Raw genomic sequence first — 7,433 nt, forward strand, 5'->3', positions numbered from 1 at the left:
GAAATCACGGGGGAAAAAAACAAACTTGAAGGTAAGAATATATGCATAAGAAGAAGACTAAAATAAACTATCGTTCAGCCAATAAGCTCCGGGCAAAAGTTCACAAAATGAAAAGCGAAATTCAAAAGTTAAAAGATGACAAGATAAAAACATTGCGAAAAAAACAACAATTGTGTGTTAAACACTGTTTCAATGCAGCAAGACGACGAGGTGTCACTGGCATGATTTTTGATAAGAGTTGGGTATTAGAGTGTATTATTATGAGGATGAAAAGCCCCAAGCTGTATGAACACATACATAGATACAAAATAATGGTTGTACCCAGCAGTAGGGCATTATACAAATATCTTAAAATGTACAAGAGTGGTTTTGGATTCAATCCAAAAATATTCACAGGCATAAAGGAGAAGGTCAGATCTATGGATGACTTCAAGAAGCATGGGGGGTTACTAATAGATGAAATGAAGTTGACTCAAAAATTGCACATACGTGATGATGGAAATATTGAGGGCTTTGTAAACTATGGCGTATTTCAGGAGGAAGGGCCAGGTAGTGCTTTGAGTGATCATGACATGGTTATTCTCTTTCAGCCATTATCTGGGGATTGGAAACAGATAATTGGGGTATTTACGACATCAAGTAATATGAAGGGAAACGTACTAGCAAAGGTAATCACTGAAGCTATTATCTTGGTAGAGAATGCTGGCTTATTTGTGGATTTATTACATGTGATGGAGCTACCTGGAATCGGAAAATGTGGCACATTTTTGGAATTGGAAGCACTGCACCACATGTGGCACACCCTATCAATCCCACAAGGAATCTACACTTTGTGTCAGACTTCCCACATCTACTGAAATGCTTACGGAATTCCTTTCTAAAGAGTGGATTTGACACACACAAGGGAAAGGTTCGGATGGAACATGTTAGAGCAGCCTGGATAAATGAGTCTGAAAACATAACACTGAAGGCAATGTCTAAAATAACAAGATCCCATATCAATCCAAATAACTTTGAAAAGATGCGAGTAGGCTTAGCGTTCCAATTACTTGGCGACGATGTACTCAAAGCACTTTCACTGTACAAGGACACAATTGAATCACAATATGGAAGCATATCTGCTATTGTCTATTTTATAACTTTGATAAATGCGATCATAGGTATAATGACTTCAAGAACACCAGACAAGGCTTTAAGACCCAATTCAAAAGAATATGCTGAACTACTTTCGTTTCTGGATTTCCTTGATGATTGGGAGAAGTATAGTTGCTCAAATAAGGGAGGATTCTTAAGTGCAAGTACAGCTACGGGCTTTCGAGTAACAATCAAAAGTACACTCTCTCTGTTACAGTACTTGCATACACTCGGATATAAATACATTATGACATCAAGAATAAGCCAGGATACAATTGAATGCCTGTTCGGGATAGTTAGGCAGTCGTCAGGCTGTAATGACCACCCTACACCAACTGAATTTCTCCACCTTCTTCAGTGCCTTTCCTTTTATAATTTAGCCCGTCCCCCCAAAAATGAAAATTGTCCTCCAGAAGTCATAAATTCCTTGCTAAGTGCAGATAATTTGGATCCAAATTTCATAAAAGAGCAGTTGGAGGAAAGGAAAGAAGATGAAAAAGAATTGCACAGACTGGCACACACAGATATTGGAAAAGATCATGAAAGTTATGTACAGAAAAAACAGTGATGCAAGGCTAATTTATTACATAGGAGGCTATGTTGCCAAAAATTTTAAAGACAAACAACAACAATGTCAACTCTGCATCGAAAACCTCATAACAACAAGAGAGAAAGTTGTAGCTTCTTCATCCTGCCACACTAAGGAATTTGATAGAGGTGGTTTATGTTACCCCTCGGATCACCTTCTTCAGCTTGTAAGATACCTAGAACAAACCTTCACAACTTATTTGTCAACACACAGACTCCACAGTGGCATCATCAATGATATTATGTCTGTCTTCAAACGTCAACATGCAGGATATGTAGGGTTTACCAATCATAGAGAAACTGTCACCGCAAAACTGGTCAAATTTTACTTTGTAATGAGACTTCGGTTCTATGTAAAATCACTGAACAAATCAACCAATGCGCAGGCAGATAAAATGAAATACTTAAAACTAAGACGTTGCAAATGAACTTCCGATGTTACCATTGTAGTAGCTCGCATAATCAATCTCTTTCATTCAATGAACAACAGTACCTACAAATTACTTCCAAAAAGAAATTTTAAGCGAAAAATGCAGCCTCGACCAGGACTCGAGCCTGGGGGTCTGGCATACCGTGCCATTGCTCTTACCACTGAGCTACCGAGCCGGCCTGGCCTCGCCTGACTTTTCGCTATCGCTGTATTACCTGCGTGGATTCACGTAATACAGCGATAACGAAAAGTCTGGCGAGGCCAGGCTGGCTCGGTAGCTCAGTGGTAAGAGCAATGGCACGGTATGCCAGAGACCCGGGTTCGAGTCCTGGTCGAGCCTATACTTCTCACTGAAAATTTCTACGTAGTACTTCTTCTGTGTGTGCCTAATGTACAATACTTCCAAAAAGTTTTAACAATTATAATTCACATCATTCCTTATAGTTTTTCTTGTATGTATTGCTTCCATTCTAGAATTATTTCTCTTGTAGTCTACGGTTATAACAAGCATAAAATTAAATTACTTAAAAAAATTATAAATAAAAAATAATGTAATCAAAATTTTTATCTGAAATAAAAATAAAACAGACTGCTTGTTTTTCACAGTTAAGTTGCTATATTTCAATAATGTAACGTTGACAACATCCATTGCATAAGGAATTTTCCATTCTGTTTTAAAAATTCTTAACCATTGTTATAACTGTATCTTTAGTCAAACTAAAAATAAATGTCTGATGAAGGGAGCGTGTGTTCTCCTGAAACGTCACAACGAAAAACTGTTTTTATGCTTGTAATAACCGTAGACTACAAGACAAATAATCATTCCTTATTAATCTGAATGTAGGAGAGTGTAAAAAATATCTGAATGTAGGAGAGTATAAAAAAATATGGCAAGTTTTTTTTAAAAATGAACCCAAGACAAAGTACAATCACATGTCGTGCCTTTAGTTATCTAGCTTGCTGTAAGTTTCATTCTGACAGATATTCTTAGTGTATAAGATAAACAATCATTATTTACTTCATGCTGGACAATATTGAGTAACTTAGTATTAACTGTACAACCACAAGAATAAAATGTTATGTTAAATGTATAATTTGGGAAGCAATCTCCCCATGTAAAAAATACTAACAACCAAGCATTACATGTTAAATTACACAGGTTTTCAGTTAGGTGTGTAATGGCCTTATATGTACTGTATGTTTTCAGTTAAGTGTTAATGACATTATGTACACGTTTTCAGTTAAGTGTGCAATGACATTATGCATGTATATATAAATATACACACATACAAGCTTACGCCGAGATAAACATACCCATTTATATCAATTGTGTGTTTGCAAGAGAGAGAGAGAGTGTACTTTTCATGGTTACTTGAAAGCCCATAGCTGTACTTGCACTTAAAAATACTCCCTTATTTCAGCAGCCATACTTCTCCTAAACTTGAAGGAAGTCCAGAAACGAAACAAGTTCACTCATTTCATCTCACTGTTTTATTGCATTGATGGGTATGGAACAGGGTTTATGTACCAAAGATATAAAATAGATAGTTGCACATATACTTCCACACTGAGATTCGATTTTGTTCTTGTACAGGGAAAGTGCTTTGAGAACATTGTTGCCAAATAATTGGAATGCTAAGCCTGTGTGCATCTTCTCAAAGCAGTTTCAATTTGCATTAGATTTATGCGATGAATACTTCTAAAGTGCAGAGAAATTAGTCATGTAACATTAGCCCAGTCTAGTTGGCTGCACTTTTTGTCACTCGGTGCAGGGCAGGTGTATCCAGTGTCAGGTTGGTGTAAGGGTGGTGCAAGGATATGACGTTCAACCAACTAGACGGAAAGCGGTGTTCAAGTTCAGAATATTTAACAAATGCCTGTCTGCTGCTTTAAAGAGTCATTTATTTGACCATACACCAAACATACACCGGTCCGGAAGGTAGTGCAGACACCAAATACACTACTTGACTCCAAATCAACGAACTAGGCGACTCCGTGTTGCACCGTGCAACCAAATAGACGCTTCGGTGCAAACAGAGTCAAAAGGTGCAGCCAACTAGACGGGGCTATTGTGTCTGTTTATCTTGGTGTAAGCTTGAAAAAGTCCTGGGAAAACAGGATAAAACCTCGCAGAAAAAACACTAGCCACTGGAAATAACTATACATCTACAAGAGTGATTATGCGAACCTTTACTAAGAACATAGATGTAAAAGGTATTTTAAATATTATCCATATGATTTGCATCAGCGTGCAATATATGTCAATGGCATATTCTATCTCTGAATGGTTAATTTATGTACAGGTTTTGAAGTTAATTGCACATTATTCTAGATGTTTACTGGGAAAATGAGGATGGTAAAATATTTCAAAGTAATTGTTGTATGTTAAATGTGACATTCCAAATAGAACAGTAACAGTACTTATTTCATCTTGAGTGTCATGTCCTGGTGTCTTTTTATTTTGTGAAATTCCTGTTCTGCATGGTACTGTGTGATATGTGAATATGGTTGAAGATAATAATTTCTCCTCTAAAATGCATTTAATTACTCGAAAGTACTTGTAAATGTCTCTTATCATTTTCTAAGCAGTGACTTTGCTTCACTTGGACCTGGAAGACACCATTAAACCAATAGGCTATATTATATAGTTGTATCCAAATCCTGATGCATGTGCAAGTTTTGCAATAATGTTTTCAGCATTATTAATATATAAAGAAAAAAAAACAACAACATGATGACATTATCAAACTGCAGAGTTAAAGAAGCAAGATATCAACTAAAGTGTATATTATATTTTCTCACACTACCATGATGGAATTTGTGATAGCTTGTAAGAAATATTGAAAAGTTACATGCACAATATCATTCATTATGTTGGCTCTATGTATATATGTGTAAAATAACGTTATTTGTTGAAAAAAGGCTTGTTTTAAATTCCCAAATATATTACAAAGTGTTTAAGTTTAAATATATACACTAAGGCCGCAACTGTTTTCACTACGTGGTGAGAATAGCATATGAGGCTATTTTCACCAGAAAAAGTAATAGCATAACCATAACATTGTATTTTATCATAATTTATTACATTCATTGGTAGTATTGGGGGCCCTCCCGATGGCATAGCAGTAATGTAAACAAGAGGTACCAGGTTCGATACCTGGTGGAGGCACATAGCGGTTTGGATCCCACTTTAAACTGTAAGTCCAGTCCAGATTAACCTTTCTGTACATAAAGTGGACTTAAAATATCATTGGCAGTATTACTGGAGTTACTACTGAGACAATTTAAAATTACAAATTTGTGTGACTGCTATTGTCACCAGGTGGTGAGAATAGCAGAAGTCTTGAAGACCAGATATTACATGATCAGGTGTTGGGAAGTATTTACAAAAATAATTTTAATGTTTTAATGCTAACAGCCTTTAACCTAATAAGAAAAACATTTAGGGAAACGACTTAAGATGACTGGACCCCTCTCTGTTTTTCTTCATATTTGGCATACTCACTAATTGAGGCCTCCTAATCACGAATCTGAAGTTAAAAGTTGTCGGAAACGTCTATAAATTGCAAAATAAGCTAAAATAAGGCGTTAGTTTTCGGAATGGAAACCGTCGATTTTCGCGAAATTTCTTGATTCACAAGCAAATATATATATTCCTGGTACTACCACGACACCAAATTTTAACTGTTTGCCTAACCTAACCACACGTCAATGGTTCGCAATTATTTTGCAATTTCTAGATCCTGATACTACCACGACACAAAATTTTAACTATGTTCGCCTAACCTAACCACACGTCAATGGTTCGTGGGGCTAGCTTCAATGGTTCGCAATTATTTTGCAATGTTTAGACGTTTCCGAAAAAATGTATCGTCACATTCGTCATTAGCAGGTCTCAATTAGTAAGTATGTTATATATGAAGATAATCGGAGAGGGGTCCGGTCATCTTAAGTCATACCAATTTAGGAATGTAATACCCTTCTATACTTATGTAATGCTACATTACCAGCACTAATGTGCACAGAAAATGTACTTGTTGTCCATATGAAAATAAATGCACTCCGTTTCAAGCTTCATAATAGCATGCATCAACAACTAAAGAATGCACACATACATGTAGTAGGCCAGGTTGAAGATCATGTACATGCGCGGTTTAAAAATCTGGTGAAAATAGTTTGCAAGCTAACTTCACCACCTAGTGAAAATAGTCATTCCGATTTAATAGACCAGCCAGCATAGCATGTAACTGGTATCCATATAGTTTGGAGGAAAGTAATATATTTATATAACAGTGTACTTCCTTGTATGTGTATAACAATTTGGTTATAATCTCACCCAGTGTACTCACTGCAAGCAGCAATTAGATCTACAATATCTGGATGATAAGGCAACAATCTTGACAATATTATCACGGCAACCTTTGCATCTTTAAAGTACAAGCATTCGTTCCTATCAGGGATCAAGACCAGAAACCTTCATTACAAAAAAATATTGTACAGTCCACGTTTATGATGAAAATATTGTTGGTTTTCATGGTTTATTTATTTTTAATTTTTGGGGGGGATTCAAAAAGTGCAATATAAAATTCAGAACAATAAGAACATAGTTATACAAATAGTTTGCTTTTGCAAACTGTAATTGACTTCATTATATATCCGAGAACGTAGTTTTAGACATTTGTGCTATTATTATATGATCATACGATGTTAAACCGGCCAGCAATTGCACTGCCTGTAAATCGTTCATAAATGCTTTCCCATAAAAAAAAATCCAAAGAAATAAAAAATGAATAAATACAACGGTGGACTTATGTTAATTTGCTGTTTATTTTCATCAAGTACAAGGTAGACATTTTACAGCCAAGTCACGAGTAAAAATGCACAGTCCTTAACACCAATGTTCTACTTACCAATCGACACGAATGTAAAGCAATTTGTTGATAGAGATGACAAGGTACATCCTAATCGGCTATTTGAACTCCATGGAATATGAAATTAAATTATTCCGAATATCTGCATTTCGGGAAAATGACTTCATAATATGTACGCCACGAAACATTTTTTCTCCTTCATGACACTATTTCAATTTTATTAGTATACAAAAATAAACTTGTGTACACAAACCAACGTTTGACGTCCAGCCTCACATGCGATATGTTGATGCTCGTGTTCCGTTGCACATAAAACGTATTTATGTTACTTTTCTGTGTAAATTAATGCCATTTCGTGACTGCAAATCACTCCACAAATATAACTGTTTCCATCAATTCACTTACCGCCT

At 35.9% G+C, this 7,433-nt stretch overlaps 1 non-coding gene across 1 annotated transcript; it reads left to right on the forward strand.

Annotated features, from left to right (window-relative positions):
• The first annotated feature begins 2,420 nt into the window (after positions 1–2,420).
• On the forward strand, positions 2,421–2,492 carry TRNAT-GGU (transfer RNA threonine (anticodon GGU)). The gene has a single exon. It is a non-coding gene; the product is annotated as a tRNA-Thr (tRNA).
• Positions 2,493–7,433: the final 4,941 nt, after the last annotated feature.

Source organism: Lepisma saccharinum, chromosome 20 (assembly GCF_977018435.1).
Source record: "Lepisma saccharinum chromosome 20, izLepSacc3.1, whole genome shotgun sequence".
In the NCBI taxonomy this organism is placed as follows: Eukaryota; Metazoa; Arthropoda; class Insecta; order Zygentoma; family Lepismatidae; genus Lepisma; species Lepisma saccharinum.